Raw genomic sequence first — 22733 nt, forward strand, 5'->3', positions numbered from 1 at the left:
CCAGAGGCGTCAGCTCATTGATGGCTATTTCCCTTGAATGTGAGTAACTACCGCTTGTACAGCCAGACAATGCGTGATGTATGTTTGGTGGTGGAGTGTGGATGTGGTGTGTCTATGCTGGCTTTTCTGGTATGTTCAGTTTGCAAATGTGTGTGTTACATGGGGTACATGGTATGCTCCCTGATGTGTGTCCTGTGATCAACTTAATTGGTGATGAGTGTGGTTTGTGGAATGTTGCAGTACAGTGTGTTGTGATGGATGTGAATCTCTTTCATGACCTGTGTTTGTTGTTCTCTCATTATCCCTAGGTCTCTCCCACAGAGCCATGATTCTCAACAACATTGATCCCTGCACCTGGTAACTTAACATTCTAAGACATTCATGTGATTAAAACATAGAGGCAACACATCATTGAGTGTCTACGTGATGTTTATTTACAGGTTGAGGATTGTTGTTGGTGCATATTTACAAAGAAGTGTTGGTGGGGGAGTGAGAGTTGAAGGTCATGGCAGATGAAAACACCGTGGGGACACCACATTCTGTGATGTCCACCTAGTCCAACAGACGTGTGGCAATGCTTGGCATTGTGGGGCAGGATAGTTGGCAGGGTGAATGGCAGGCTAGGACAAGGGGGAAGTCATTGGCGACCCCTCTTAGAGCGGGTAGATGGAGCAACACCACTGCTCTCACCAGCATCCAGCCTCGGATGGCCCCTCCGTCTTGTAGCAGGAGCGGAGACAGCTGTGGGGGCAGGTTGGTCAGGGGCCACCTCCCTGTCCGTGGGCTCAGGTGTGGGTGGCGGTGGTGTTGGGGAGCGGTCCCGCTGGGCACTAGGGTGAGGGGGTGGTGGTGTGGCGCGGGATAGCCAGTCCCTCCACAGAGCAGTTGCTTGGCCCATGATGTCCATAATTTGCCCTATGCCTGTATCTATGGACTGCAACAGATTGCTGTTCTCCTGTGAGTCTTGGTGGGCCCGTTCAGACTGTTCCTGCGCCCGCTGATAGGAGGCATTGACTCTTGCGATGGCTTCCAGGGTTTCTGCGGCTGGATGGGGTGGGTGTCCTTCCCCACCTCGCAGGGCAACTGCACTCCTGCTTGTGTGCTGTGCCCTCACCTGTGTCCTCTCATGTCCACTCTCCCTGCTTGCCTGGGATGTAGATGGCCCATCATCGGCTGATGGGTCAGGCAGGGTGGCACAGGCAGGAGTGGTGGTGGTGGTGGTGGAGATGGTGGTGTTGGTGGCTGCACAGCTCACTAGGGCAGGTGATGGTGTGGTGATACAAGCCGTGGTGGTGGAGGCAGTGATGTCCTGTGAGCCTGATGGCCCTGGAAGTCTGCTTGGTCCCGCTTCGTCCTCTGCGTCTGAGCAGGCAATGGGCTCGTCCCCAGAGAGTCCGTGCTGTGAGGGGGGCGACTGGTGCTGGCGGTTGGTGCTTGCGGCAGTCAAGTTGCGATCACCTGAGGGACAAGATTATCAAGATCAATGCTGTGGACATGACATGGTTTTGGTAACAACATTACTAATCAATTACCTCTCTCTCGCACTTCCCCCCCCACTGCCACCCTCCCTGTGGACATGGGGGCCTGTTGGGAGTTGTAGTGCTGGTCTCTCTCACACCCCACACACCTCTCGTACCCCCCCACCGCCACCCTCCCTGTGGACATGGGGGCCTGTTGGGAGTTGTAGTGCTGGTCTCTCTCACCCCCCCACCCCCACCGCCACCCTCCCTGTGGACATGGGGGCCTGTTGGGAGTTGTAGTGGTGGTCTCTCTCACCCCCCCCCCACTGCCACCCTCCCTGTGGACATGGGGGCCTGTTGGGAGTTGTAGTGCTGGTCTCTCTCACCCCCCCACCGCCACCCTCCCTGTGGACATGGGGGCCTGTTTGGAGTTGTGGTGCTGGTCTCTCTCACACACCCCCTCCCCACCGCCACCCTCCCTGTGGACATGGGGGCCTGTGGGGAGTTGTAGTGCTGGTCTCCCACACACCCCCCACACCTCTCGTACTCCCCACCCACCGCCACCCTCCCTGTGGACATGGGGGCCTGTTGGGAGTTGTAGTGCTGGTCTCTTTCACCCCCCCCCCACCGCCACCCTCCCTGCGGACATGGGGGCCTGTTGGGAGTTGTAGTGGTGGTCTCTCTCACCCCCCCACCCCCACCGCCACCCTCCCTGTGGAGATGGGGGCCTATTGGGAGTTGTAGTGCTGGTCTCTCTCACCCCCCCCACCGCCACCCTCCCTGTGGACATGGGGGCCTGTTGGGAGTTGTAGTGCTGGTCTCTCTCACCCCCCCCACCGCCACCCTCCCTGTGGACATGGGGGCCTGTTGGGAGTTGTAGTGCTGGTCTCCCACTCACGCCACACACCTCTCGTACTCCCCCCCCCACCGCCACCCTCCCTGTGGACATGGGGGCCTGTTGGGAGTTGTAGTGCTGGTCTCTCTCACCCCCCCACCGCCACCCTCCCTGTGGACATGGGGGCCTGTTGGGAGTTGTAGTGCTGGTCTCTCTCACCCCCCCACCGCCACCCTCCCTGTGGACATGGGGGCCTATTGGGAGTTGTAGTGCTGGTCTCTTTCACCCCCCCCACCGCCACCCTCCCTGTGGACATGGGGGCCTGTTGGGCGTTGTAGTGCTGGTCTCTCTCACCCCCCCACCGCCACCCTCCCTGTGGACATGGGGGCCTGTTGGGAGTTGTAGTGCTGGTCTCCCACACACGCCACACACCTCTCGTACTCCCCCCCCACCGCCACCCTCCCTGTGGACATGGGGGCCTGTTGGGAGTTGTAGTGCTGGTCTCTCTCACCCCCCCCCCCCACCGCCACCCTCCCTGTGGACATGGGGGCCTATTGGGAGTTGTGGTATTGGTTGCTCTGACTACATGCAAGCATTGGAACGTAGGAGGCAACATTTGTGGTTGGTCATGGTGGGTGGATTTGAGCGGAGAACTTCACATTTGGGTGACTGTGTGGTCCACATGCATGGATTGGGGCCAGGGAGATTTGTCTTGTCAGTAGTGCATGGCAGACCATATCAGTGTGTTCGTGGTCATTTCTTTGTACTTACCAGCCTCTTCTCCCTCCTCGATTCCCTCCAGGCTCTCAGGGTGCAGTATGCCCAGCACCTTCTCCTCCCATTCAGTAAATGGTAGGGGCTCCGGGGGAGTGCCGCCGCCAGTGTGGTGTGCCCGCAGGTGGTTCTTCGCCCTGATGCCTTTCACCCTTGCCTTGAGGATGTGCCACCGCCTCTGGATGTCGTGCTTGGTGCGTGGCACGGTCCCTGATGCATTCACTCTTCTCACTATCCTGTCCCACATGTGGTTTTTGGTTGCCAAGGTTGTCTGCTGGACTAGGTTGCCGAAGAGCTGTGGTTCGACACGGATGATTTCATCCACCATGACCTTCAACTCAGTGTCAGTGAATTTTGGATTTTTCTTGGGTGCCATGGTGTGTGATGTGCTAGGTGTGGGTGGGGTGTGGTGGGATGTGCAGGTGTGTGGTGTGTAGGGATGGTGTTGTGTTGGGTTGTGTGGTGTGTGTGTTTGTGAGCAGGTTGTATGTGTGTTTGTGTGTGTCTGCTGGTCGTGCTAATGTGGCTCTTGCTTGCAGCTATGCTGTGATGCAAAGGACTGTGGTAGTGGGAGGGATTAATTTTATACTCTGTGTGGTGGTTGTGTCCCAATGGTAGTTGCCAATCAGGTGTTCTGTGGGTGTGGTGATTTAGGGGCATTTTTCGATGCTTGGGGGGGTGTCATTGGGGCGTGTAGTTGCTGGGGGTGGGTGTTTCAGGTGATTGGGTGTTCTGTTTGATGTAATTTCTATTTACTTCCGTCTGCCATTTTGTAATCGGTTTGACGGCTGGGATGGTGTTTGTGTAGTCCTTCCGCAGTCATGGTCCATTTTCGGAGGTATTGTTTCCGCGGCGGTGGAGGGCGGCGGTGAGTTCCGTTGGAATGGCGGCATTATCCTAATCGCGCGGACGGAACCTCCGCAGGTATGGCGGCAGTTGGGCCTGTTCCCGCGGTCATGTCCGTCCGTGGCGGTGGGGGTTCTTTTGGTTCCGTCCGCCGCGGACGGTGTTAGATGTGTTCCGTCCGCCGCATACGGTGTTTGATGTGATCTGTCCGCCGCGGTCGGAATTTCTTGACATGAATATCCTAATCGCATCCGCGGTGCGAGCGGGAGTGATTTTTCCGCGACCATGGCGAACGTTACCCGTTTCCGTCCGCCATCCTAATCGACCCCATAGTGTGGTTTCGAGCCCTAGTTACATTTGAGCCCATCGCAGATCTCACATAGGGGTGCCTTAAGTCATGAGGGACAGGTTGCATAGGATAAAAGTATCCCAATGGCAGGGGTCTTATACTACATGCATAATTTGCAGTGCCACTAGTTAATATGTGCTCCACTATACTGATGTCCCTGAAATTCACAATTATGCAGTTGCCTGCTATGTCTTTGCTCCTATTGCCTATCCAGTTCACCCTTCTAACATGCAAGATCTCCCCATTTGTTTTGCCTGCAAATGGCCTATTCTGGTTCAACCAGTGTATGGTTTTATTTCTTAGTTCAGTGTGTGACTCTTTCTGTTCTGGCTTCAAATCCGGCACCCCCACAAATACTACATAGGGGCATGCTTCAGGAGTTAGATTTATGCTTGGTAAAGGGTTGGTAGGGGTTATATTGGCCACACAATCTAGATGATTTATCTCTGTTGATTCAGAAATGGGACACTTTTTATTTAGCAGTTGTGCCAGTGACAGAGAAGGCCCCATATCTGAGCACAGAGTCCCTCCTCCAGATCCTTTACCAGTATCCATTTGCAGAGGTTTACCTGGAAGAGTAGGAAGCCATGTAACGGCGGGTTGCTCACGGGTAGCTCTGCCGGATTGCATGGCAGGCTGTTGAAGTCATTTAAGTAGCAAAATTTGCAAATTGAAACACATGGAGAGACAATGGTGGATGCCAAGTCATAAAAATGTTTACTTTTTTCAAATGAGGTGTGACGTATTTTAAATGGCTGTTTACAATTCACAAATATAGTAAAATGGTAATATGTTCAGGTGACATAGGTGCTCCAGTAACATAGGTAAATAAGTACTATATATACATAGGTGAAGACAAGACATGGTGATATATAAAAAATTTACAAAAGAGGTATTTCGTTAAAACAGCCAGTGTCTTGGTAAATCGGTGTCTCTGTAAGGGTATGGGTATCTTTCACAGTTTTATCCTAGAGACCCAAAGTAACTGGCCTCATATTGATTGTCGATGTTTCGACCCTGAATAAAGCGCATCTAGTGAAGCTTCATGGCGGGTCTTCCTCAGGACAGGAAAAACAGCCACAATGGTTGTGAATCAATGTACCAGAGAATGGGGCGCAGCGGGGCGCAGCGGAGCGCGAATCAAACGCCTAATATTGTGTGAAGGGGGGATGTCCGGCGGCACCCAGTCATTTTTAAGTCTCGTAAGTGGCTTTTAAAAGTGCCACCAGAGGCTTTTGCTGACCTGCAGCTTGCGTTCACGAGCTCGTGCACGTGCACATCTGCCATCTGTGTTTTTATTGCTGCAATCAGGCTCCTCTGCACTACCCCCTCCCTTTTCTCCTTCCCTCCAGGTCAGCTTAATTTGTGTCTTCTAGCTGTGAATCATGTTCCTCTGCTCGCACTCCCCCTCCCTTCTCCCCCTCCCTCTTTGTCAGTTTCATTTGTGTCTCCTATCACTGTGAATGCTCCTGCTTCCACCAGGCACACACACCATCAGTCTCCAGTGCACGCTTCCACCAGGCACACACACCACCAGCCATCAGTGCATGCTTCCACCAGGCACACACACTACCAGCTGTAAGTGCACGCTTCCACCAGGCACACACACCACAAGCTGTCAGTGCACACTTCCACCAGGCACACACACCACCAGCAATCAGTGCACGCTTCCACCAGGCACTCACATCACCAGCTGTCAGTGTACGCTTTCACAAGGCACACACACTACCAGCCATCACACACTACCAGCCGTCGGTGCATGCTTCCACCAGGCACACACCACCAGCTGTCAATGCACGCTTTCACCAGGCACACACAGACCACCAGCCGTTGGTGCACGCTTTCACCGGGCACACGCACCACCAGCAATCAGAGCACGCTTTCACCAGGGACACTCACCACCAGCTGTCAGTGCATGCTTCCACCAGGCACACAAACCACCAGCCATCAGTGCACGCTTCCACCAGACAAACACACCACCAGCTGTCAGAGCACGCTTTCACCGGGCACACACACCACCAGCCGTCAGTGCACACTTCCACCAGGCACACACCACCGGCCGTCAGTGCACGCTTCCACCAGGCAAACACTCCACCAGCCGTAAGTGCACGCTTCCACCATGCACACACACCATCAGCCGTCAGTGCACGCTTTCACCGGGCACACACACCACCAGCCGTCAGTGCACTCTTTCACCGGGCACACACACCACCAGCAGTCAGTACACTCTTTCACCGGGCACACACACCACCAGCCGTCAGTGCACTCTTTCACCGGGCACACACACCACCAGCAGTCAGTACACACTTCCACCAGGCACACACCACCGGCCATCAGTCCACGCTTCCACCAGGCAAACACTCGACCAGCCGTCAGTGCACGCTTCCACCAGGCACACACCACCAGCTGTCGGTGCACGCTTTCAACGGGCACACACACCACTGCCATCAGAGCCCGCTTTCACCAGGGACACACACCACCAGCTGTCAGTGCATGCTTCCACCAGGCAAAAACACCACCAGCCATCAGTGCACGCTTCCACCAGGCAAACACACCACCAGCTGTCAGAGCACGCTTTCACCGGGCACACACACCACCAGCCATCAGTGCACAACTCCACCAGGCACACACCACCGGCCGTCAGTGCACGCTTCCACCAGGCAAACACTCCACCAGCCGTAAGTGCACGCTTCCAACATGCACACACACCACCAGCCGTCAGTGCACGCTTTCACCGGGCACACACACGACCAGCCGTCAGTGCACTCTTTCACCGGGCACACACACCACCAGCAGTCAGTACACTCTTTCACCAGGCAAACACACCACCAGCTGTCAGAGCACGCTTCTACCAGGCACACACACCACCAGCCGTCAGTGCACACTTCCACCAGGCACACACCACCGGCCGTCAGTGCACGCTTCCACCAGGCAAACACTCCACCAGCCGTAAGTTCACGCTTCCAGTATGCACACACACCACCAGCCATCAGTGCACGCTTTCACCGGGCACACACACCACCAGCCATCAGTGCACTCTTTCACCGGGCACACACACCACCAGCAGTCAGTACACACTTCCACCAGGCACACACCACCAGCCATCAGTCCACGCTTCCACCAGGCAAACACTCGACCAGCCGTCAGTGCACGCTTCCACCAGGCACACACCACCAGCCGTCAGTGCACGCTTTCACCAGGCACACATACACCACCAGCCATGGGTGCACGCTTTCATCGGGCACACACACCACTGCCATCAGTGCACGCTTCCACCAGGCACACACACCACCAGCCGTCAGTGTACACTTTCACCAGGCACACACACTACCAGCTGTCACACACTACCAGCAGTCGGTGCATGCTTCCACCAGGCACACACCACCAGTCGTCAGTGCATGCTTTCACCAGGCACACACACCCCCAGCCGTCAGTGCATGCTTCCACCAGGCACACACACCACCAGCCATCAGTGGACGCTTCCACCAGGCACACACACCACCAGCCATCAGTGCACGCTTTCACTGGGCACACACACCACCAGCCGTCAGTGCACGCTTCCACCAGGCACACACACCACCAGCCATCAGTGCACACTTTCACTGGGCACACACACCACCAGCCGTCAGTGCACGCATCCACCAGGCACACACACCACCAGTCGTCAGTGCACGCTTCCACCAGGCACACACACCATCAGCCGTCAGTAAACGCTTTCACCAGGCACACACACCACCAGCCGTCAGTGCACGCTTTCACCATGCACACACACCACCAGCCATCAGTGCACGCTTTCACCAGGCACACACACCACCAGCCGTCATGTGCAGCAGGCAGGCTCGTCTCAGAGTTTCATGGTAAATATGTTTTCGATGCCTGGGAGGAAGTGGGTCAAGTTTCCTTAAACCATGCTGAGTATGCAGGTGCAGTGCATGAACTCCTGTGTGAGTGAGTCATGCTGTCCGGGACTCCCTCACTCCACACTTGTAAATTGTGCCTGCACCAGGCTTTTTCTCATTTGCGAAAATCAGCGCATGCGCACACTAGGTAGCCCCCACACCCCCGGGAATGACTGCTTCCTACAACCAGAATGGAAACAACATTCAGAGCAATGAAAACAAGTTCATTTGATGCAAAGAAATGTTAACAAAAACCATGTCCAGCTATTGTAGATCTGGCAACTTAAACAAAACAGCAACAAAGAAAAGAACAAGCATTGGCAGAGCCAATAGGTCTAGCTTTTTGGACCCTTAAGTATTTAGTTATGCAGCAGAATATCCTTGGTGCAACAACACCAACTGTTGCATGGCTGAACACTTATAAGGTCCCAAATGTGAGACCTATTGGCTTTGCCAATGCTTGTTTTTTTTCTACCTTGTTTTTTTTATCCTTACTTGTCAAGCCCTCTGTCTACCCTTAATTGATTCCCATGTTGTCCAGCCATCAGTGCACATTTCCACCAGGCACACACCACCAGCCATCAGTCCACGCTTCCACCAGGCAAACACTCCACCAGCCGTCAGTGCACGCCGCACACACCACCAGCCGTCAGTGCACGCTTTCACCAGGCACACACACCACCAGCCATCGGTGCACGCTTTCATCGGGCACATACACCACTGCCATCAGTGCACGCTTCCACCAGGCACACACACCACCAGCCGTCAGTGTACACTTTCACCAGGCACACACACTACCAGCCGTCACACACTACCAGCAGTCGGTGCATGCTTCCACCAGGCACACACCACCAGCCGTCAGTGAATGCTTTCACCAGGCACACACACCACCAGCCGTCAGTGCATGCTTCCACCAGGCACACACACCACCAACCATCAGTGGACGCTTCCACCAGGCACACACACCACCAGCCATCAGTGCACGCTTTCACTGGGCACACACACAACCAGCCGTCAGTGCACGCTTCCAACAGGCACACACACCACCAGCCGTCAGTGCACACTTTCACTGGGCACACACACCACCAGAGGTCAGTGCACGCATCCACCAGGCACACACACCACCAGCCATCAGTGCACGCTTCCACCAGGCACACACACCATCAGCCGTCAGTACACGCTTTCACCGGGCACACACACCACCAGCCGTCAGTGCACGCTTTCACCATGCATACACACCACCAGCCATCAGTGCACGCTTTCACCAGGCACACACACCACCAGCCGTCAGTGCAGCAGGCAGGCTCTTCTCGAGGTTTCATGGTAAATATGTTTTCGATGCCTGGGAGGGAGTGGGTCAAGTTTCCTTAACACCTTAGGAGCTTCGTACATATACCTCCCCAGTGCTGCGCTGTCCATTATCCAGTGCTGAATGGACGTCCAACGGTCGCACGCAGCACTGGGGAGGTAGTGCCCGTGACGACCGTTGGCCGACGGCAGCACTTAAAGGGTTAAACCATGCTGAATGTGCAGGTGCAGTGTATGAACTACTGTGTGAGTGAGTCATGCTGTCCGGGACTCACTCACTCCACACTTGTAAATTGTGCCTGCACCAGGCTTTTTCTCATTTGCAAAGTTCGGCGCATGCGCACACTAGGTAGCCCCCACACTCCCGGGATTGACGGCTTCCTACAACCAGAATGGAAACAACATTCAGAGCAATGAAAACAAGTTCATTTGATGCAAAGAAATGTAAACAAAAACCATGTCCAGCTATTGTAGATCTGGCAACTTAAACAAAACAGCAACAAACAAAAAAACAAGCATTGGCAGAGCCAATAGGTCTCGCTTTTTGGACCCTTAAGTATTTAGTTATGCAGCAGAATATCCTTGGTGCAACAACACCAACTGTTGCATGGCTAAACACTTACAAGGTCCCAAATGTGAGACCTATGCTTTTTTTTTCCTACCTTGTTTTTTTTATCCTTACTTGTCAAGCCCTCTTTCTACCCTTAATTGATTCCCATGTTGTCCAGCCGGCACTAGTTACTTCTATTGCCGAGCGTTCCCCTTCGGAAGGTAGCCCAATCTTCGGTTACACTCCTGTACTGGATATACATTGTTATTACATTTTTTCCATCTCTTTGCAGATCTCTGACTTTTCTTACGCTGAGTAAAGATGCGACCCTAGGAGAGTGTTCGCTATTATTAACCCACTCCGCGTCCTTATCATCTTCTTTCTTTGGGAGAGTTGTTCCTCCAGGTAAAGCTCCTGATCTGCTGGTATATGAGAGTAGCGTGTACATTTTGGAGACAATTAGTCATTCTTGTTTTTGAACACTATTGCAGTTCACTCGGCTGTCTATAACAGTCTATGGCCTAGATGTAGGTAATAGCAAATTACCGAATGGTAAATACCGAATTTTACCGATTCGGTATTCACTATTCGGTAGTTGCTATGTAGGTAAACAATTCGGTAAAAATACCGAATCGGTATGATTTGGTATTTACCGATTCTGTAATTACAGAATCGGTATTTGTCATTGATTCCTATGGGCCTTGAAGCCCATAGGATTCAATGGCAGATACCGATTCGGTGATTACCGAATCGGTAAAAATACCGAATTTACAAGGGGGACAGGGTGTCACTTTGACACCCTGTTGCACCCCTGTTTCTGGCTTGTGTGCCATGTGACACACAGACATGCCCTTAGGGCATGTCTGTGTGCCACATGGCACAGGTGTACATGCACAGATGTGCATGTACACAGGAATTCGTTATTTACCATGGAATAGTATTCCATGGTAAATAACGATTCGGTAAGGGCCTGTGGCACTGATTACAGTGAAACCTACATATTGATTTACAGAATCGGTAAATTTACCGATTCGGTATTTTACCGACTCTGTATATTTACCGAATCTGTAAAATTACCGATTCTGTAAATCAATGGCCCCCTACATTACAAATCCCAAATACCGGTCGGTAACGGCCGAAATCGGCAGTTGCCGACCCGTATTTGGCGAGCTACATCTGGCCCTATGTGCTTTGGCCTCTATATTTGCAGATCCTTCTTGATTCAGATATTTTGGCCCTGGACCATCTCCACATTGAAGCGTTATTTATTTGTGCGCGATCGGCATTCTGTTCTGTCTTTTGTCTGCAGAGCATCCATTGAGAACTTAATTACTACTGGATCCTTAGTAAGTCAGCTAGTACCTACGTTGCACACTTTCCTTTATTATTTATTTTGTACACGAGCACCCCTGTATTATGGCATGTTTTCATTATTATTACTTTACGGGGAATTCTGCATGCTCACATGTTTAGCCATCACAGAAATGCAGGAATTCTCCTTTCTTTAGACCCTACGGCTTGTGTGGATCTTTCCTAGTTTGTCAGGTTCCACCTAGTAGCTTTTTTGGTTCTAACTCCTTAAGCATTTGGGATCTATCAACAAGTGTTTCTTTCTCTGCACATTTCTTTCCAGGTGAAGAATTTGGAAACGGTTTTTATTGCATTAATCTATTCCCAGGGGAGAACGTTTCTAATTGTGTTTTTATTTGCTTTATAGCCTGTTCTGAGCGGCTGTTCATGAGAAGTGTATACTTTGTACCCAGGCTGTATCTGTAAAAACACCTCACATCACCTGGCCCTCCCCACCCTAATGCTCTTTCTAGATACTCAAGTCACCAGTGCCCTGAGGAAGGTGATGGCTACTTGCTAGCCCAGCGCCGAAACGCACGTCGGCACTGTGCAAGCCAGAAACCATTGGGCGACAATCCACTGATTGCACTTACTAGATGCACCATTGCCCTTTATTTCCTTTGGGTTTCTGCCTTTTAGACATATGGCTTGTTCTTGTCTATAATCTGTTTCATTTGACTTTTGTGGAGTGTGGAGTGTATGAATGGTTAGACTGGTGGAAGTATATGTGTATGTTTTTGCCTTTTAGGTTCATTTAACTGTGTAGAGCTCTTCTGTGGGGGTAGAGACATTTACTTATTGATTTAATTATCCCTATCAGTCCAGATGTATCTGTTTTATATGTTCCCTGTATATATTTTTGTGAATATTGTCTTCTCGTTTGCTCCTTGATTTATTATCTGAAAGTCAAACAAAATGTACTTACAACGAATCTCTGACAAAATATCGATTACAAAAATATTTACCTACAAAAATATCGCAACAAAATTTTAAATTAAAAAAATATGTGATATAAATAAAATAATACGTATAAATGTAATAAATATAGTTAAAAATATGTTATAATATTTAAAATGTATAAATAATACATAATTTAATAAAATAATAATTAATAATAAAAATATAATACATAGTATATACTTCCTTGATACTAACTTTTAAAAATAATTGTAATAACGTATACATAAATAAAAATATTATAAATTGCAAATAAATGTATACACATAAAATAATAATACTAATAAAAATTAATAAAAATTTTAAACAAATTAAAAAATGTAAGTAAATGTTGGATAGCGTAGGGGTAAAAATTCCTATTCCCACTCCAGAGAGTTCAATAGTAGGGAAAGTGTTGGATAGCGTAGGGGTAAAAAATACTATTCCCACTCGAGAGAGTGCAACAGTAGGGAAAGTGTTGGATAGCGTAGGGGTAAAAATTGCTATTCCAACTCCAGAGAGTGCAACAGTAGGGAAAGTGTTGGATAGCGTAGGGGTAAAAATGACTATTCCCACTCCAGAGAGTGCAACATTAGGGAAAGTGTTGGATAGCGTAGGGGTAAAAATTACTATTCCCACTCCAGAGAGTGCAACAGTAGGGAAAGTGTTGGATAGTGTAGGACTAAAAATTACTATTCCCACTCCAGAGAGTGCAACAGTAGGGAAAGTGTTGGATAGCGTAGGGTAAAAATTACTATTCCCACTCCAGAGGGTGCAACAGTAGGGAAAGTGTTGGATAGGGTAGGGGTAAAAATGTACTATTCCCACTCCAGAGAGTGCAACAGTAGGGAAAGTGTTGGATAGCGTAGGGGTAAAAATTACTATTCCAACTCCAGAGAGTGCAACAGTAGGGAAAGTATTGGATAGCGTAGAAGGTAAAATAACATACTTGTAAATAAATTAATAATTTAAAATAATACAAAAATTAATTATTTAATAAATATAAACTATTTACAAATACCAATATATAATTATTAGAAACATGATTAGCAATAAATAATTAAGTAAAAATAAATTAATAATAAATACCAATTAATAATAATAAATTACAAATTAATAATTAATTAACAATAATATAATTAACAAAACAATGAATTAAAATAAATTATTACTTAATTACATTTAAATGATTTCCCACCCTATTCCCCTATAAACCCATAACCCGCTAAAGAACATAATTATCAATTAATCAATTAATTAATATTAATTAGCAATTAATTAAAATTAAATACCAATTAATTAAAATTAATTTATATTTCCTAAAAATTCATAATTAATTTAGTATAATTAAATTACTTCCCACCCTATTCCCCTATAAACTCATAACCCACTGCAGAACATAATTATCAATTAATTAAAATTAATTACTAATTAATAAAAAATAATTACCAATGTATTAAAATTCATTTATAATTCCTAAAATTTATAATTAATTTAGTATAATTAAATTACTTCCCACCCTATTCCCCTATAAACCCATAGCCTGCTACAGAACATAATTATCAATTGATCAACTAATTAAAATTAACTACCAATTAATAAAAATGAATGACCAATTAATTAAAATTAATTTATAATTCCTAATAATTAAAAATTAATTTACTATAATTAAATTACTTCCCACCCTATTCTCCTATGAGCCCAGAACCCGCTGCAGTACTAAAATACGTTTACTTAAATTACATAAATAAAAATTAAATACATAATAAATACATAATAATATACATAAAAATCATACAAAAATCGATATTAGTAACATCGATATTACTAACATCGATATTAGGAACATCGATATTAGTAACATAGATATTACTACCATCGATATTAAACATATCGATATAACTTACCTTCTATATTATGTCCCTTCGATATTTAAACATCGACATTATTGTATGTCGATATTTAAAACTCGATATTTTGTCTGACTACCACTTACAATACCTCTGAATAAAAACCTTTTTGTATTGTATCCTTGTTTGCTTGTAATTTTGCTATGCATCTGATTCTCCTTGGAACAAAGTGAACCACCCATTTTAATCCATTTGAGACGTGGTTACGCTCCATTATTATCCTGTGGCAGGTAACACCTTCCTCCCTTGCCTTTGAGGGTGGACTTTTCTATATTGTTGGCACCCAGTATTTGCCCGCAAGACCTGAATATTTTTGAGACGGTGCAACGGAGAATCTGCAACCTCAGGCGAAGCTCCTTTTATTTCAGGGAGTATCGAATGACCCAAGGGAAACGCTTTGTCGTTTTTCTGATGCAGATGGAGCGATTGAGTTGGAGCACCAGCAAACTCTCAGGTCCATTGATACATGACCATTTTGGCTGTTTTTCCTGTCCTGAGGAAGACCCGCCATGACGCTTCACTAAATGCGGTATAATTAGGGTTGAAACGTCAATGATCAATATGGGGCCAGTTACTTTGGGTCTCTAGGATAAAACTGTGAAACATACTCATACCCTTACAGAGACACTGATTTACCAAGACACTGGCCATATTAAGGAAATACCTCTTTTGTAAATGCTGTATTTATTACATTGTCTTGTCTTCTCCTATGTATATATATCATTTATTCGCCTATGTCACTGGAGCACCTATGTCACCTGAACATATTACCACTATAAAATATTTTTTGAATTGTAAACAGCCATTTAAATTACTCCAAACTTCATTTGAAAAAAGTAAAACATTAATGACTTGGCATACACCATTGGATCTCAGTTTGCAAATGTTGCTACTTAAATGACTTCAATGATTCATTCTGCAATATGTAAAGCAATTGTACACACCCGACAGAACCATTGTAGCTTTCTCGTATATGTACCCAGGTTCTGATGGACACAGGGTTACCCCATTGTTATTTTACGTTTTCCGTGCAATAGCCTGGAGACAACTAAGTGCACATGACGGTTAGGCTGTCCTAAGACACGTCATGCTCATTGCAGTGCCCGCCTCTGGAAGTGCCCTTCATGCTTGCCTGTCAGAAAATGGCCCTGCCCCAAGACTCGGCTCCGATCTTGAAAAATAAAAGGATAATAAAACTGCTGTTGCGTATTTAAGGGTCCTTGGCCTAGACCCCTTTTTTCCCCAGGAGCGAAGAAAATGTCCTTTCCCTTCCTAGAGATATCGATGCCCCTTGATTGATATTACACGTACAAAAGGGAGCCAATATATCCAGAAAAGGAGGGACCAAGAAGAACCATCCACAAGTCCCAATCATCAGCCAACTAGGAGAAGGATGGGTCCAACAGGAATAAGGAAGAGCTAGGGATAGAGAAGGACAAAATGATTTAGAACAATATTCAATACAACAAGTACACAAGAACACTCTCTCTAGGTATTGTGCACTCTTCCACTTACTTATACTCTGGGACTGGTAGGAAGTGATGGTCTTCTTTAATTGTAGAGCTTCCAATTGCCCTAGGCAAGTGCAAAAAGTTAGTAGGCAGGAGGTTAATGGGGAGCTTGGAGAATGTCCGGGAAGTAAAACAATAAATGTCCCAACAACATGAAGCACAGTGCTCCAGCGCGTCAGAAATAATTTCCAAAAGTAAAATAAATGGCAAGTCTCTAATTAACCAAATACTAGCAGTCCACTGCGCAGTAGCGCTATCTTGAAAAGCCCAGTCACAGCCCAGACCAGGATAAAGAAAAAGACAGCCGGGTAGCTCGCAATCTGGAGCGGCCGTGTAAGGAAGGCGGGGCGTCCCCCGCGGGAATCAGTTGTAGCGGAATTGTCACACCAAACGCGGACTCACGTTTATTTAATAATAAAATAAGGAAGGCAGAGATTGTTCCCTAAAAATTTCAAAAACTCCTCTGCGTGGGAGGACCACAACGCAAACAGGAGAGCCGGACAAAAGGAGGCTGTCAGGCCACAAGTCGGCGGCTGCGGTTAGAAAAGGCTGAGACTGTCGGGAGCGTGGGGAAGAAAAAGACCGGTAACCGAATTTTGTGTGTCTAGTGATTGAGGAAAAAGATTAGTGCGACCCAGCACTACATACAGAACACAGCTTCAGGGATCCAGTGACGAGGTAGAAGATAACTCGAGAATGGAGATCCAAGATGGGAATCCAAGGAAAAGGAGAGCTGGGCAGAATCCAAACCAAGAAAGCCAAGCACCTGTGGCCGGTCTCAGCTGGCTTAAATCTCCACCATCAGCTGACCTGCTACCAGAGCAGCATGGGAGAGTGCACAATCTCTACCTGTCTCTAAGCCATCTGGGAGATGTAGTCCGCTAGCAACATAGGACGACTGACTCCTAACACCTGCTCACTGTGCCACAGGATTCAAGCTAGCCTGGCTGATGAGGGGTGATACCCAGAAACCTGTCCCAGGATGCTTGTTTCCCGTCCAGGGAAGACCTTGTCTACCAGTTCAGGCTGGATTGTTCCCATGAGGAGCAGGGTCAAGACTGATTCCCATATGACTGGGACCAAACTGGAGTGGCATAGTGAGCAAAAGAATGATGGATTCAACCCAGTTCTCTTGACTAGTGGTTTAAAAGTTTCAATACTCCATCCATCATTTTGTTGTGTTTGCTATGTTCACCCTAAGTGGCCAAAGGTATGCCCAGACGTGGGCCCATTGCTTGCTGTGCCACTGGATTCAAGCTAGCCTGGCTGATGAGGGGTGATACCCCAAAAACAGTCTCAGGATGTTTGTTTCCAGTGCAAGAAGGACCTGGCCTGACAGTTCGGGCTGGACTGTTACCATGAGGAACATGGTCAAGACTGATTTGCATATGGCTGGATCTAAACTGGGGTGGCATAGTGAGCAAATGAACAATGGGTTCAGCCCAGCTCTCTTGACTGGGGATGAGTGGTTGAAATGTTTCAGAACTCCATCATCTTATTGTGTTTGTCTATGAGGAAGAATAGAGCGTTGGAGGGAGGGAGGTACAGAAGAGAGCCCTAACGTGAGGACTCTTTGTGCGAGGTGTGAAGAATCCAGCCCTGCACTGATCATGCCATTGCCCATGTGTTGGACTTCATTGGCAACCCTGTATGTCAGGAGGGGCCTGGTGAACTGAGTAAGAGGTGCGCAGTGGGGGAAACCCACTCCTTGCACTGATCAGGCTGTTGCGCATGTGCCGAATTAATTGGCCAACCCCGTATGCCAGGAGGGGCTGCTGCTGATTGCCTAAGGACCTTTGCGGGAGAAACCTGTCTCCCCACCAATCAGGCTGTTGCCCGTGTGCCAAACTAACTGGGTGACCAGGAAGTGCCACTGTTGGATGGATTAAAGCCTGTGGTGGGAGGACCTCATCCCCCCCACGGTCGGACCATTGCCCTGCACTGAAGTAGATTTGTGACTCGGTATGCCAGGAGAGACCGCTGTGATTATCAATGTGAGGCCAGCGTGACCAGAGTGTGAAGGCTGGAATAGAGACCCCATTTGCCAGGAGGGGCCACCGGAGATGCTGAAGTCGAATGGTCTGAGTTGTCGCCCAGGAACAGGAAATTGTGGTGGAATTCAACCCTATTTTGTGGACTGCTCCACGGACCCTGTTGGAGTAAGGAGACCAACACATATCCACTGCTGAGGGAGCAAGGACTTACTGCGTGACCGCTGGAGTCAGAGCACCTCACCCAACTGACAACTGCAGGTAGTGTGGCTTGGTGAAGAAAGCCTATGTCTGCCAGGTGCTGTTGTGTGTGACCTGTGTGCTGGCTGACAGCTGGGCTCTTGCAAATTAACTCTAGACAGTTACACAAAGAGAGCTGAGGTGTGCCTTGAATATCCTGGTGGGCCAACACTGAGCTGATGGGCCTTCCTGAGCCAGGGTGATGGGAGGAGTTGTCAACGACACCTGAATAGGACAGTGCCTGTCCTCACACAAAGCTGTCTCCACACCCCTGTAATGTGTCTGTTGCCAGGTCAGGGAAAGGCAGGGTCTTGTGCAGTACAAAGACTTTCCTTTGAAGTTTGCCTACTTCAAAAGCAAAAAGAGATATGAGTATTGGACCTCAGACAGCCTAAAATCAGAACCCTATTGGACTGAGGACGTTCTACCAGGAAGAAGAGGTAGATGCTGTGGAAGGGACTGCCACTCTAGCTGTTGCTTTGTTGTGCTTGCCTGCTGCGTGCTGCCTCTGTCCTAGGAGGGAAAGGACAGGACTTTGCTTTCTTTATTCTGCTTCCAAGGTTCTCCAAGGGCTAGTTCATGCTTGCCTCCTGTTAAGAAGTCTCAGGGCCATCAAATACTTCACCTACAAGTGGCTGTGCTCTTCTTCTGAGAGCCCTGATTCGCCAAGTGGTGCAAGATCTAGTTCCTGGGCCCTCAGAAATAGCCTAGTGAAAATTCATGCATCGTCTCTCAGCGCCTGTTTTCTCAACGCAGCACCTCCGAGTGGCTAAAGAATCAACACAGAGCCTGCTTTGCAGATGAAAAAGCACCACAGCCTGAGTCCAGAGCACTGTGTCACCGACGTCAGTGGCACCCGCTCCAACTCCGACTCAGCCCCTGCTTCGCTGCTGAAGAATCGACGCCTTGCCTGCTTCACAGCTGTTAAATCGACAATCACCTGCATCTCTGCTGTCGCAACAACGCATCTTGTCTGTATGTTTGATACATCGCCCCCTGACACCGTCTCTTCATCAGCGTTGGCCGGCAATATGGAACAGAGTACACGTGTCCGGAGATCAATGCATCACCTCCCCTTCCAGTAAGGAACTGACACATTACCTCCCCTGACAGTAAGGCACAGCCCTCACCTCCCCTCCCCTCCCTGGCAGTAAAGAACCAACGCATCACCTCCCCTGGCAGTAAGGAACTGACGCATCACCTTCCCTGGGAGTAAGGAACTGATGCGCCTGTTTCACCTTTGAATTTTGACGCAACCAAGGTTCTTTGTTCTTAAAGAAACGCATCCATGGATTTCTATGGACTGAACTTCTTTTAACCTTTGAAAAGTGATATCTTGACTTGTGTATGTTGGATTTTTATAATTTTGGTCATTTTATTCAGATAAATATTGGTTATTTTTCTAAATTGGTGTGGACCCTTTTGTAGTGTTTTCACTGTGTTACAGTGTGTTTGTGCAAATGCCCTACATATTACCTCTGAGATAATCCTGACTATTTCTGCCAATCTACCAAGTGGGTGAGCAGGGGTTATCTTAGCTGTGTGACTCCCTTATCCGTACTAGACTGAGGGTCACTACTTGGACAGGGTTCAAACTACTGCCAACAAACGACCAATTGCTAACACCCTCACTGATTTCAATTATGGGCCATCATATGTATTGCATACTGGTTGTGAGAAATAGTTTTTTAGGTGTGAGTCCTGGTGAAGCAACAGCCACAATTATTTGCAGGGTGAACCACAACAAGTCACTAAATTAATGTGTGCTGAACCCTGGGTAGCTTGGCACAAAAAGCAGTCAGGCTTAACTTATAGGTAAAATGTAATGTACTTATGCAGCACACAAAGAGTAATAAAGTGAAAGCACAAACCAATTTAGAAAACTAGAGTACATTTTTATAAATTATTTGACACTAAAATAACAAAAATTCAATCAGTAGAACCAAAGTTATGAGTTTTAAAGGTTTTTAGTAAAAACTAGCGCCTAAAATTTCAACGCACCAACCACAGACCTCTAGTGGCACGAGACCGGGTCAAAGTTGAAAGTTAAGGCCTACTGCAATGGAGCAGGGTTCGGATTTAAGAAGTGGATTGGGCCCAATCAGCGCTTACTTTCGGACCTAGAAATATTCTTGATAAAAATGCTCTCAGAAGGTAAAGTTCAGTGGAGCAAGGCTGCAGGAGATGTTCATGGAGGGAATGTCATCGTAGGATGGCCTTGAGTCAAAGTCATGGCGAAGATTTCAAAATGGAAGGCAAAAAACTCCAGCGAAATGAAGCACAGGGCTTTAGTCGAAGACAATTCTTAGAGGACGGATACCCCTCTGACGAAGGACCTCTGAAACAGATTTGCTGCTGCAGAGAATAATGGAGAGGCAGTAGCTGCAAAGTCAATCAAACTGGTGATGTACTTTGGGCAGATAGGCGAGCAGGTTGCTTAAGTTCTCTTCCTGGTTCTTCATGCAATTTTGGGCCAAAATTTGTCAGTCCTCAGTTTTGGAAACTAGCCATCTGGGCACCTTTAGCACCACAACCATGGGTCCAGGAGTGGTGTGACACCTCTTGGGGGTTCAGGACCCATTCAGAGTGGGTCCAGGAGCAAATTTAAAAATGGTGGGAGACTTTTATGTCCCTGTGGCTCTGAACAGGAGCCCAGCAAACTAGCCCTTGGAGTCACTTCTGGTATTCCTGGGTGCAGGTGATGCATGGCTCAACAGTAGGGCTGACCTCTGAGGATTCAAGGCAGGCTCCAGGGAGAAAAGCAGTCCTTCCAGTACAGCAGTAGTCTTACAGAGTGCACAGCAGGTCATAGCAGCAGGCAGTCCTATGAGAGCTCCTCCGTTGGGGCAGTAGTGAACTGAAGAGTGAGTCTGAAGGTCCTATTTTTATATCCTTGTGGACTTCTTCTGGAAGCTTTTGGAAAGGTTCTTTGAATTGCATGGAATTTCCTGACTCCCTGCTCTGTCTCCAAGCTGGCTGCAGTGACAATGCAGGGTTATTAGACCCTTTGTGTGAAAGCAGAGTACAGGTTATTTATCTGTAAGTGGGGCTGTGCTCAGCTCCGTCCCCATCCTTCCAACACATGGCCCATTGAAGCAAACCTATTGTGTGGCTGTCTGGGAGGAATTCACACATTATAACTGTCAGCTACACTCAGTCATGACCCAAGTCAGGCTGCAGGCACAATGGGCTAAGAGCAGAAAAATGCCAACTTTCTAAAAGTGACATTTTCAAAATTGTAATGAAAAATCTGACTTTACCATTAAAGATGGTTTATCATTACAATATCATAGGTACCATACGTGACATATCTACCTGTTCCCAATTAGGATTTACAGCTTATTAAATGTATATGGAATCCCCAATGTTATCATATTGGAGGGGCAGGCTTCACAGTAGTGAAAAACTAATTGGGAAGTTTTTCACTAATAAGACATGTAAAACTTAAAAATACATGTCCAACATTTTAATTGCTTCCAAGAAAAAAGGAAAGAGGAAAAAAGGAGTCGGAGGGGTTTGTCCTCCTAACAAAATGTACTAAAATCAAAATGAGTTCATCTGCCTGTATGAAATACGCCTCCGCAAACCAAAGAAAATGCTTTGTTTTCTTATATAACACTCACCCACCAGGGTAGCCCTTTGGCGGCATGCTTCATCATCAGGTCCATCCCATTCTGCTGCAGAACGTGTTGTGCTGCGACCCATGGATTATGTCGGAGTACTTACAGATATATACTAATGATGACAGATAGGAGTGGGGTCTTTTTTGGATATATGGAAAGTAAAAGTTAAAAACACCTGACTAGTAGGTAAAACGCTGTTTATTCTGACCTTTAGTTTGTATGGTTGAAAAACGGGGAAGGGAGACAGTATGGGTGATCATCTACCTGCCTTTCTCAGGGTCTCCATGTTTCCAGTGGTGCCCCTTGGCTGTTCGTCAGGATCAAGAAAAATAACTCCCTGATACCATTCATTAATGATGACGTATTAATGCATAGTCACTCTGTGTGTTAAGAAAATAAGCACTGTGCCTCCTTGATAATCTGTAAATATATAATAGGAGAGTTAGCATGCCACATTCTTTGCAGTATACATAATAAAACACAATACTATTGCTAATAATTTTGAGTGTGTCATGTCTATTCTTCAATAAAAACACTTTGTTTTGGTGAGACATAGTATAACCATACTTGAGGTGATCACTTCTAGTGAAACCAATGAGCCTTGTGAGACACAACATAAACATAAAGCACAATACACATGTAAACCCCCTCCCCCCCATAGATAATGTTGAAATCTTGCACTATGGCTCCTCCGGGGAAGAGGTGAAATTTGTAGTCACACCCTAGAAAATAAAATGGAAGAACAAAATCTTGGTGTGTCAAGATCATTAAACATGGGAAACTATGGAGTGGTAATCAAAGCCGCTGTGCCCTACTTACTATGCCAAAGTTCCACCTCGGCACAATGACCTAGAAGAGTCTGCCCAGGGCCCGAATCTTACCATCCCGTGCTTGCACAGATAAGTGAAAGAGCAAAGCTAGTACTCCGAGACAAGCATGCACGGAGTCCGAGCTGCTCTGATTGAGGTGAAGCTTTGTCATAGTAAGTACGACACAGCCACATCAATTACCCCTCCATAGTTTTCCGTTTTTAATGATCTTGGGATGCTGAGATTTCTCTCTTCCATTTTGCATATTATTGAGTGTGTGTCATTCTCCAAATACAATTGAATATAGTTCAAAGAATACAGTGAAATCTCTTTTTTCCAGCA

The sequence above is a fragment of the Lissotriton helveticus genome, chromosome 1_1 (genome assembly GCF_964261635.1).
Source record: "Lissotriton helveticus chromosome 1_1, aLisHel1.1, whole genome shotgun sequence".
Taxonomy (NCBI): Eukaryota; Metazoa; Chordata; class Amphibia; order Caudata; family Salamandridae; genus Lissotriton; species Lissotriton helveticus.